The 11,268-nt window shown below is 43.5% G+C and overlaps 1 pseudogene; it reads left to right on the top strand.

Annotated features, from left to right (window-relative positions):
* The first annotated feature begins 9,401 nt into the window (after positions 1-9,401).
* On the top strand, positions 9,402-10,350 carry LOC100756940 (annotated as a pseudogene).
* The last annotated feature ends 918 nt before the right edge of the window (positions 10,351-11,268 follow it).

The raw sequence follows: 11,268 nt of genomic DNA, 5'->3' as shown, positions 1-11,268 counted from the left end.
CTGTGGTAGATATGGACAACCAAGTGGTAGGCAACTGATGAATATTTGTTGTGTAGTTGTAACTGAAATTATTAATGTTTGTTTGTGCTGATATTCTTATTGGAGAGATAGAAATTTGACCTTCAGAGATGGTTATTTAGATAAATCCAGAGCTTTGGTCTTAACTGAATTTTATTTCAGCATGTTTGAAAAAAAGCTCAACTTAGAATTTGGTGAAATAAAGCATATTTTATTTTATGTGTATCAAAGCTGTTTGTGGCTAAAGCCACCATTTTCTACTGAAAAATTTTTATTTAAGTTATTCTATGGCAAAAAACCAAACAATCAAACAACCAAAACATAATTTTTAAAAAGGGAAAGAAAAGGAAAAGTGTAATATAATAATTGAAAAATATAGATTCTGAAGGCAAACTGCCAACTTTATTTGCAATCTCTGGCAATATATTAGAGTGATTTGATTAATGTGTGTGTGAGAGAGAGAGAGAAAAAGAGAGAGAGAGAGAGGGAGAGAGAGGGAGAGAGAGAGGGAGAGAGAGAGAGAGAGAGAGAGAGCGAGAGCGAGCAGTGAGTGGAGTTCGGGTGCTTTAAAGAAACAGTGTTGGCAGTGGCAAGCCAACTGGGCTCTGGGTTGCACATTTTCATCCATCCTGACTCTTCTGTATTTGTCTTCCCATCCTTGCTTTGTCCTGTATCTAGTGATGTGATATATACTGAGAACTTAGAGCCTTACAGCATCATCTCAGTCTGTCAGTGGGCTGGAGATCAGCCCATGGCCAGTAACCGATGGTTGTATAAACAGGTCCCTGTAAATTTCTGGTCACCAAGGTTCAGGAAGGTCTTCCTCACTAGCAGTGTCCCAAGCACACTGTCATGTGTAGTTTCCTGGAGCATTTAGTGCTGCCCATGACTATGCTATAGAATGCCCACTGGGAAGTCCATAAATGAAAGTCCTTTTCTGATTCATGTTCTTGGAACCAGCCCATGATCAGGCCCAAAATCATACTTGTTGAACTACCTTGCCTAAGGCATTGAACTGTTCCAAACTATATAGTCACATGGCCTACATTAGGTATTCCAGCCATTCCACCAACTAGGGTCTCACCTAAAAGTCAACTTCAATTGGTAAACATAGTCAGCAAGTCTCTGTACAACTCTTCTACAGTTTTAGGCCACCCAGCTTGTAAGCCAAAACAAGATGTCTCCATCAGGTCCTGTAAAAATTGCAGCGTTGTTCAGTGCTTGAATCATTTTACCTGGGCAAGGGATGACAAGACCAGAGACAAATGAAGACAGAGGAATCATAAAGGGTTTAACATTTGCGTACACTGTCGAGCAAGGAGGGCACAGTGCACAATACACTTTCATTAGATACACCAGTGCAAGTCATGATGTAGAAAGGAGAGGAGAACCTGGGTAAAATGCTTTAATTTTGGTTTTGGGGGAAGAAAAGAGTGAGACAGGACAAATAGGCCTATGATTGGCTAATTTAAAGAATACTAATGGCTCTGGGATAAAATGTCATTCCTTGGCTGTCTCTTATGTGGCTCTGGGATGACTAGGATGGTTGTGTAGTGGCCCACACAGTAAAAAAGTCTATAGGCAATGTTTGGGAGCATGCACATAACAGCACATCTTTACATTTTTTAACTTTTTATTGATTCTTTGTGGATTTCACATCATGCCTCCTGATCCCACTCATTTCCCCATCCCCTCACATCTGCCCTCTGCCCTTGCAAGGCCCCCAACAAAACAAAATTTAAAAGAACAATCAAAAACCAAAAAAAGAAGAAAAGTTGTAGTGTGGCCCAAAGTCACACAGTGAACCTTAAAGTCCATGCATCTTTATTTGTAAGTGTTCAATGCTATGAGTCATTGGTCTGGTTCAAGATCTCTGGTTCCTGTTAATACTACTGATAATGAGTCCTCACTGGGATTCCTCTTGGATATCCTGTTGCTGTACTGTGTTGTGGAGATCTTCCTGTTTTCTGTCTGCAGGTCCAGCTCTAACAGTTGATAGATGAAGAGGACATTGGGATAGGCTAATTAATAACCCTGGTTCTAGCCCTGGGTGGTTGCTGGCTTGGTCAGCCCACCAACTTTCCTTCATTGTCACCACCCTGGGTGAGCTCTCCAGCACTGTCCAAGCTAGCTCACCCAATGCAGCTGGAAGCAAGGAGCAGAGCCAGTTCTCTTGCTGTCACACCCTTGGGTCCGGCTCACCCTCACTCACACCTCCAGGGAAAGCTCTACTGTTTTGCCCCAGGGCCACTCTCCTGATCATTGTAGGGTCATACAAGGGAGGGCTAGTTTAGCTCTCCTGCTCTCCTGCCCCCAGGGCTGACTCATCTGCATCCCTACTGTTCTACTGTGCTATCCAGGTAAGGTGTAGGGCCTGTTCTCCTCTGTGCTGCAGTCAGTAGGGACAAGATTTGCTCTCTCATTCTCATGACCCTGGGGCCAGTTCTTCTGCCTGCTGCAGGTGGCAAGGGACAAGGGGGCAGGGAGGACATCTTTCCCTTACTCAGGCCACCACATGGAAGATGAGGGAGGGGTAGTACTTTCACGCTCTCAGTGCTGACTCACCTGCTCCCACTCCAACTGGGTCAGCTCTGATGAACTGCCTGGCTGAGGTGCATAGCCCGTTCTTTCACGTGCTGCTGCCCGTGAGGGACTGTGACAGCTTTCCCAGTGTCATGACCTCAGAGGGAGCTCTCCCATCCACCACAGGTTGCGAGAGGTAGGGGAGCTGGGGGCTCTTTTTTTCCCTCTTCCCCTCTACCATATGACAGATGAGGGGGTGGGGTCAGAATCCCATGCAGCCCCATGTCAGGACTGGATCACCTGTGTTACCATCAACAGGGTCAACTTTACTGTGCTGCCTGGGTGAGGTACAGGGCCCACTCTCCCAAGTTCTGCAGCCTGTGAGGGGTGGAGCCAACTCTGTGCAGCCTTATCCTCACTGCCTTCAGTGGTAACAGGAGCCATAGGCATTAACACAGACAGCAGCTGCAGCAGGGCCATGGACCCAGTGTAGCTTTTGGAGGCCCAGGTGACACCATGGCCCCAGGAGGAAGCACTAGTAAGTCAGGTTTGTATGGGCCCAGCAGCAGCATAGCCCTCAGATATCAAAATGTCCAGAGGTGGTGGCCCAGATCCTGGGCATCTGTGTGGCCTTTGGTGATAACACAGGCCATGGGCATCAGCACAGACTCAGACTGCAGAAGGACCATGTATCCAGGCAGCAGAAGGACTTTATACCCAGGCATGGTCTTTGTAGCAGCCTGGGCCCAGAGGTCATCGTGACTCTAGTTGGCACTGCAGGTCACCCAGGATGGCCTGGTCCCAGGGGCAACATGGCCCCCAAATGCTAACATGTCTCCAGGTGGCAGCCTAGACCATTGGCATATGCTTGACCTACAATAGTAAGAGGAGTCATGCACATCAACACAGATCCTGGATGTGGTAAAACTATGGACCCAGATATGGCCCTCAACCACGTTTCAGGTCCAGGGTATAAGCACAGGCTACTAGGCCACTCAGATTTGTATGGCCCTGGTGGCAGGCTGACCCTCAAAGACCAATATGGCTTCAGGTGCTGGCCCAGACTATGGACCTTTACATGACCCTCAGTTGTGACAGGAGCCATAGATGTCAACAGAGAGTGAAGCCACAGCAGGGCCATGGTCACAGACATATCCCTCAGCAGTAGTTCAGGTCCAAACATCACCATATTCCCTGGGGGGCAGTGCAGGCATCCTAGTTCAGCATGGCCCCATGGGCTCAGGTGACAGCACAGACCTCCCAGGTTGGCATGGCCCCTGTGGGGGCACACTCCTCTGACACCAACGCAGTCATAGGTGGCTACCCAGGCTCTTTGCATACATAGGGCCCTCAGAGATAACAGGAGCCACAGACATCAACACAGACCCCAATGGCTTTTTCAGGGCCACAGATCCAGATATTGCAGGAAAAATGAAAGATCCAGAGACTTCAAGCTGGATATCAGAAAATCAAAGCAGCTGGCCACTAGCTTCTTACCTCTACCTCAGGCTGAATGGACTGATCTTGTCACTACAAGCTCTCACCAAGGCTCAGACTGTAACCTCTCCTCAGCATAGCTGGAGACTGAATGCCTCTCTGAATACTTGCTCCTGTCTTTCATACCCCTCTAGTGACGGGATTAAAGGTGTGAGCTATAATTCTCTTTTAGACTGACTCAATCTTGTGTAGATCTGGGTGGCCTTGGACTCACAGAGATTCATCTTGCTCCACTTCCTGTCTTGTTTTTGCTTCTTGTTCTGCTGAGATGGGAAGTTGGATTCCAAGCACCATGCAGATGGCTTCTGTGGTGCAGTTTATTCCATGATGGACTTTATCTCTGTAAGACATGCGTCAAAATAATACCTTGATTCAATCTTTGTTTTGTTAGGAATTTGGCCACAGCAAGGCAAACAAAACAAATACAAATGGTATAAAATTGGTCTCCTTTTAGGGAGACAAAGGCTTTGGACATGATAGCAGTGTTCCACTCTTTCAGGCAAACTAAGGAGGAAATATCTAACTGCAGTGTTATTTGGTCTGATCTAATGGTATTCCAAGAATTGTTCTGCTTGACCAAGACCTTAGGGCATGCATCAGGTAGGACAGAATGATGCTAACTGTATTTATTGACATCAGTGATTGCTCTTAGTTTATCTGTGGCCTAGGAATGGTTACCTAATTGTATTTATTGTTCCTAGTTTACCCTTTCAATTCACAGCTAGTTAAAACCTCTGCTGTTGGTTCATCTCTAATTGCTTCATTAACTCTCCCCAGCCTGTAGGTCTTCTTCACTTAGTAGAAGGCTGGTGGTTAAAAATGAGTCACAAAAAGCTTGGATATTTTTATGACAGTGTTTGCAATAGCTGCCATAAAGGCCATCATCCTGAACCCCAGGTTAGATTACCCTCTACCCCACCCATGCTTGTGCAGCATAATTTCCACTTCCCTTCCTATACTCATCATCATATTGTGACCCATACATCTGACAGAACACTTCTACCCCTGAACCTCAGAAGTCAGACCAGCTTCCTGAATCCCAGAGACCAGTCCAGCATCCTACAGAAACCAGGCCAACTTCCTATAAACTAAGTAGAAGCTTCCTACTCACTACACCAGAAGCTAGGCCAGGATCCTGAACCCCAGAAAAATGCTGGCCAGATCAGCAATAACACACACAGAACTTCAACCCCAAACTTGGGCAGAAGCCCTTGTATTGAAAAGAGGCCATCTAGGCCATCAGATGTCTAGCCCCCAGTGCAGATAGATAACCTCTACTGTGAACCATACAGAGTCCACAGTAGCCAGAAGACCAGTGAGGAATCTGAAACCAAAGAAGAAAACAGAGTCCAACAAAGACAAATCCAGAAAAAGGCACCAAGACCTATAATTACTCCAAATCTAGATACCTAAACATAAGAATAAAAACAACAATAGCCAGAACATGCGAAAGATATGGAACAAAAAGAAGCAAACATACCCAAGAAGAGTAGATGGGAGGAAAAAATATAAAACTTGGGGCTGAAATCAATAAAATAGAAACACAGAGAAGAATACAAATAATCAATGAAACAAAGAGTTGGTTATGTGAGAAAAAGAACTGTTTGGACAAACACACGTATCCAAAGTAGCTAAAAGATATATGAAGAATATCTAAATAAACAAAATCCAGAATGAAAAGGGCAATATAACAGACACTGAGAATGTCCAGAGAATCATTAGGCCATACTTCAAAAACCTGTACCCCACATATTTTGAAAATCTAAAAGTACTGTACAAATTTATTAATAGATACCACTTGCCAAAATTAAATCACAAGAAGATAAGCAGTTTAAACAGATGTATAACCCCTAAGGAAACAGAAGCAGTTATTAAAAATCTCCCAACAAAAAGCTCAGAACCAGATGGTTTTAGTGAATAATTCTACAAAACTTTCAAAAAAAAAAACAACAACTACTAAAACCCTGAAATTTATTCCACAAAATAGAAACAGAATGAATATTTCCAAATTCTTTTTTATGAGGCCATGGTCACCCTGATACCCGAACCATGAAAGCTCAAGAAAAAAAGAGAATTACAGACCAATTTCCCTCATGAACATTGATGTAAAAATAATTAAATACTCAAAAACAGAATCCAAGAACACATCAAAAAGATCATGGACCATGGTGAAGTAGACATCATCCCACAATGTAATCCACTACATAAACAAACTGAAAGAAATAAACCATATGATCATCCCATCAAATCTAAAGAGACTGACAAAATACAACACCCCTTCATGATAAATGTCTTGAAGAGATGTTGGATGTGAGACACACATCTAAACATATAAAGACAATTTGTGGCAAGCCCATAGCCAACATCAAATTAAATGATGAGAAACTCAAAGCTATTCCACTAAAATCAGAAAAAAGATAAGGCTATGTACTCCCCTTGATTCTTAGTCAATATAATACTTGAAGCTTTAGCTAAAGCAATAAGACAACAGAAAGAGATTAAAGGGATACAAATTTGTAAGGAGGAGTTCAAAGTATCACTATTCATAGATTATATGGTAGTATACATAAGTGACCCCAAAAATTCTACCAGGAAATTTCTACTGCTGACAAACACCTTTAGTGAAGTGGCTGGATACTAGATTAAGTCAAAATAATCAGTAGCCCTCCTGTAAACGAAGGATAAACTGGCTGAAAAAGAAATCAGGGAAACAATACCCTTCACAATAACCAAAAGTAATATAAAATATCTTGGTGTAACTCCAACCAAAGAAATGAAAGAGCTTTATAACAAGAACTTCAAGTCTTTGAAGAAAGAAATTGAAGTAGATATCACAAGACAGAAAGATCTGTCCTGCTCATTGATTAATAGGATCAAGACAGTAAAAATGCACATCTTATGAAAAGCCATGGACAGAGTCAATGCAATCACCATTAAAATCCCAAAACAATTCTTTACAGACCTTGAAAGAACAATACTCAACTTCATGTGGAAAAAAAAAACCTGGCATAAATAAAAAAATTCTGTATAATAAAATTACTTCTAGAGTTATCACCATCCCCCAAATCAAGATCTACTATAGAGCTATAGTAATAAAGACCATATAACTCTGGCATAAAAGCAGACGGGTGGATCAATGGAATCAAATGCAAGACCCAGACTTAAGTTGACACACTTATGAGCCTAATGATATTCTGCTATACTCATAGATTGTTGCTTAGCTCAATTGTCATCAGAGAAGCTTCACCCAGCAACTGATGGAAATAGATGCAGAGACCCACAGTCAAACATTAGGCTGAGCTCAGAGACTCCTGTGGAAAAGAAGGAGTAAGCATTGCAGGAGCAACAGGACATCACAAGAAAACCCACAGAATCAACTAACCTGGACTCAGGAGCTCACAGAGACTGAACCAACAACTGGGGACCCTGCATGGGACTAATCTAAGCCCTCTGTGTATATATGGCAGTTGTATAGCTTGCTTCTCTTGTGAGACTCCTAACAGTAGGAGCAAGGGCTGTCTTTGATTCTTGTGCTGGCTTTTGGCAATCAATTACTCATATTGGGGAGCATTGCACAGCCTTAATACAATAGAAGGTATTTGGTCTTAATGAAACTTGATATGGCACATTTTGTTTATATTCAATGGGAGGACAGTAAATATTTGAATAAAAATTGAAGAGGAGAAGATTGGAGGAGCAGGGCTGAAATGGGGAGAGGGACTGGAAGAAGATGAGAGAGAGGAAACTGGGGTCAGGATGAAAAACAAATACTTTTCCCCATTCTTTAAATTTAAATTAGAAACAAGATTGTTTTACATGTCAATCCCAGTTCCCTCTCCCTCCCCTCCTTCCCTGCCTCCCACTAACACCCTACCTATCCCATACCCTTTCTGCTCCCCAGGGAGGGTGAGGCCTTCCATGGGGATCTTCAGAGTCTATCATATCCTCTGGGATAGGGCTGAGGCCCTCCCAGTGTGTCTAAGCTGAGGGAGTATACCTCTATGTGGAATGGGCTCCCAAAGTCCATTCCTATGCTAAGGATAAGTACTGATTTACTACAAAAGGCCTCATAGGTTTCCCAGGCCTCCTCACTGACACCCACATTCAGGATAAGTACTGATTTACTACAAAAGGCCTCATAGGTTTCCCAGGCCTCCTCACTGACACCCACATTCAGGGTGTCTGGATCAGTCCTAAGCTGGTTTCCCATCTATCAGTTTGGGGACCATGAGCTCCCCCTTGTTCTGGTCATCTGTTTCTGTGGGTTTCACCACCCTGGTCTTGACCCCTATGCTCATCACTCCTCCCTCTCTGCAATTGGATTCCAGTTCAGTTCAGTGTTTAGTTGTGGGTGTCTGTTCTGCTTCCAGCAGCTGCTGGATGAAAGCTCTAGGATGTCATATAAGTTAGTCATCAATCTCATTATCAGGGGAGGGCATTTAAGGTGCCTCTTCCCTGCTGCTTAGATTGTTAGTTAGTTGGTGTCATCCTTGTAGATCTCTGGACATTTCCTATGCCTGATTTCTCTTTAAACCTATAATGGCTCCCTCTATTAAGGTATCCCTTATCTTGCTTTCCTCTATTATTCCCCTGACTCAACCTTCCTGCTCCCTCATGTCCTCCTCATCCCTCCTCTTTTCCCCTTCTTATTCTCCTAGCCCCCTATTCCCTCCTCCCTTGCTCCCAATTTGCCCAGGATATCTTGTCCCTTTCCCCTTCTCTGGGGGACCATGCCTGTCTCTCTTAGGGTCCCCTTAGCTTCTCTGTCAGTGTAAATTGTAGGCTTGTAATCATTTACTCTATGTCTAAAATCCATATATGAGTGAGTACAGACCATGTTTGTCTTTTTGTGACTGGGTTACCTCACCTAGGATGGTTTCTTCTAGTTCCATTAATTTGCCTGCAATTTTCAAGATTCCATTGTTTTTTTCCTCCAAGTAGTACTTCATTGTGTAAATATACCACATTTTCTCCATCCATTCTTCAGTTGGGGGACATGTATTTTGCTTCCAGGTTCTGTCTATTACAAATAATGCTGCTATGAACACAGTTGAATGGATGTCCTCATTATATGAATGTGCTTCTTTTGGGTATATACACCTAAGAGTGGAATTGCTGAATCTTGTGGTAGATTGATTCCCGTTTTCCTGAGGAATCACCATACTGATTTCCAAAGTGGCACTCCCACAAGCAGTGGAGGAGTGTTCCCCTTTCTCCATAACCCCTCTAGCATAAACTGTCATTGATGTTTTTGATTTTAATCATTCTGACGAGAGTAAGATGGGCTTTCCGTGCTGCCCTGAGATGGGACCATATGGCATTGTTCTTGATTCCTATCATAACTTAAAAGGAAAACTTACACAATGTCCAGAGCCCTCGATGTCCTGCAGATGAAGGAGGAGGACGTCCTCTAATTCCTTGCTTCAGGAATCCACTTAGGTGGCACCAACCTTGACTTTCAGATGGAGCAGTACATCTACAAAAGGCAAAGTGATGGTATCTGTATCATAAATCTGAAGAGGATGTGGGAGAAGCTGTTGCTGGCAGCCCAGGCCATCGTTGCCATTGAGAACCCTGGTGATGTTAGAGTCATCTCCTCCAGGAACACTGGGCAGCGAGCTGTGCTGAAGTTTGCTGTTGCCACTGGAGCCACTCCAATTGCTGACTGTTTCACTCCTGGCACCTTCACCAACCAGATCCAAGCAGCCTTCTGTGATCCACGGCTTCTAGTGGTCACTGACCCCAGGGCTGGCAACCAGCCCCTCACAGAGGGGTCTTATGTCAACCTGCCCACCATTTCTCTGTGTAACACAGACTCTCCTCTGCTCTAGGTGGACATTGCCTTCCCATGCAACAATAAGGGGGCTCACTCAGTGGGTCTGATGTGGTAGATGCTAGCCCAGGAAGTACTCTGCATGCATGGCGCTATCTCCCAAGAGCATCCATGGGAGGTAATGCCTGACCTTTACTTCCACAGAGACCCAGAGGAGATTGAGAAGGATGATCAGGCTGCTGCTGAGAAGGCTGTGATCAAGGAGGAATTTCAGGGCGAATGGACAGCGCCAGCACCCGAGTTCACTGCTGCTCAGCCAGATGTGTCCGACTGGTCTGAGGGTGTACAAGTGCTCTCTGTACCCAGCCAGCAGTTTCCTACTGAAGACTGGAGTGCCAGCCAGTCACTGAGGACTGGTCAGCAGTTCCCACAGCGTAGGCCACTGAGTGGATTGGAGCCACCACTGAGTGGTCCTGAGCTGCTCTGCAGACACCCAAGCAAAGGGAAAAAAGGTGGAAGGAAAATAAAGTTCCTACAAGCTTAAAAAAAAAAAGGGTAAGATGGTATCTCAGAGTTGTTTTGATTTGCATTTCCCTGATGGCTAAGGATTTTGAGCACTTTAAGTGCCTTTCACCCATTTTATATTCCTCTATTGAGAGTTCTCTATTTAGTTCTGTGTCCCACTTTTTAATTGGATTATTTGGTGTTTTGTTAACTAGCTTCTTGAGTTCTTTGTAAACTTTGGAGATCAGCCCTCTGTCAGATATGGGGTTGGTGAATATCTTTTCCCATTCTGTGGGCTGCCATTTTGTCTTGCTGACTGTGTCCTTTGCCTTACAGAAGCTTCTTAGTTTCAGGAGGTCCCATTTATTAATTGTCGATCTCAGTATCTGTGTTACTGGTGTTATGTTCAGGAAGTGGTCTCCTGTACCAATTTGTTCAAAGGTACTTCCCACTTTCTCTTCTAATAGGTTCAGTGTGGCTGGGTTCATGTTGAGGTCTTTTTTCCCTTTGGACTTAAGTTTTGTGCATGGTAATAGACATAGATCTATCTGCAGTCTTCTACATGCCAACATCCAGTTATGCCAGCACCATCTGTTGAAGATGCTTTCTTTATTCCATTGAATAACTTTAGCTTCTTTGTCAAAAATCAGGTGTTTGTAGGTATGTTGGTCACTATCAGGGTTTTCAATTTGATTCCATTGGTCTACCTGTCTATTTTTGTGTCAATACCAAGCTGTTTTCAGGTCTGTAGCTCTATAGTAGACCTTGAAGTATTCCAATCACTTTTTCTAAGCTACACTGTCCACATTTGGTTTCTACTACACGTTGTTAATATTTTCTACTATTGTGGAATAAAACTTTAATATAAAATGGAAGCAGTGCTTATCTGTGTATCATATGGTTTCTGTCACAATTATCTTTATTATTGGAGTATATAAATTTATTTAGCTAAT

The sequence above is a fragment of the Cricetulus griseus genome (genome assembly GCF_003668045.3).
Source record: "Cricetulus griseus strain 17A/GY chromosome 1 unlocalized genomic scaffold, alternate assembly CriGri-PICRH-1.0 chr1_1, whole genome shotgun sequence".
Classification (NCBI taxonomy): domain Eukaryota; kingdom Metazoa; phylum Chordata; class Mammalia; order Rodentia; family Cricetidae; genus Cricetulus; species Cricetulus griseus.
Note: the sequence above shows the minus strand (reverse complement) of the source record. Positions and strands in the feature narration are given on the sequence as shown.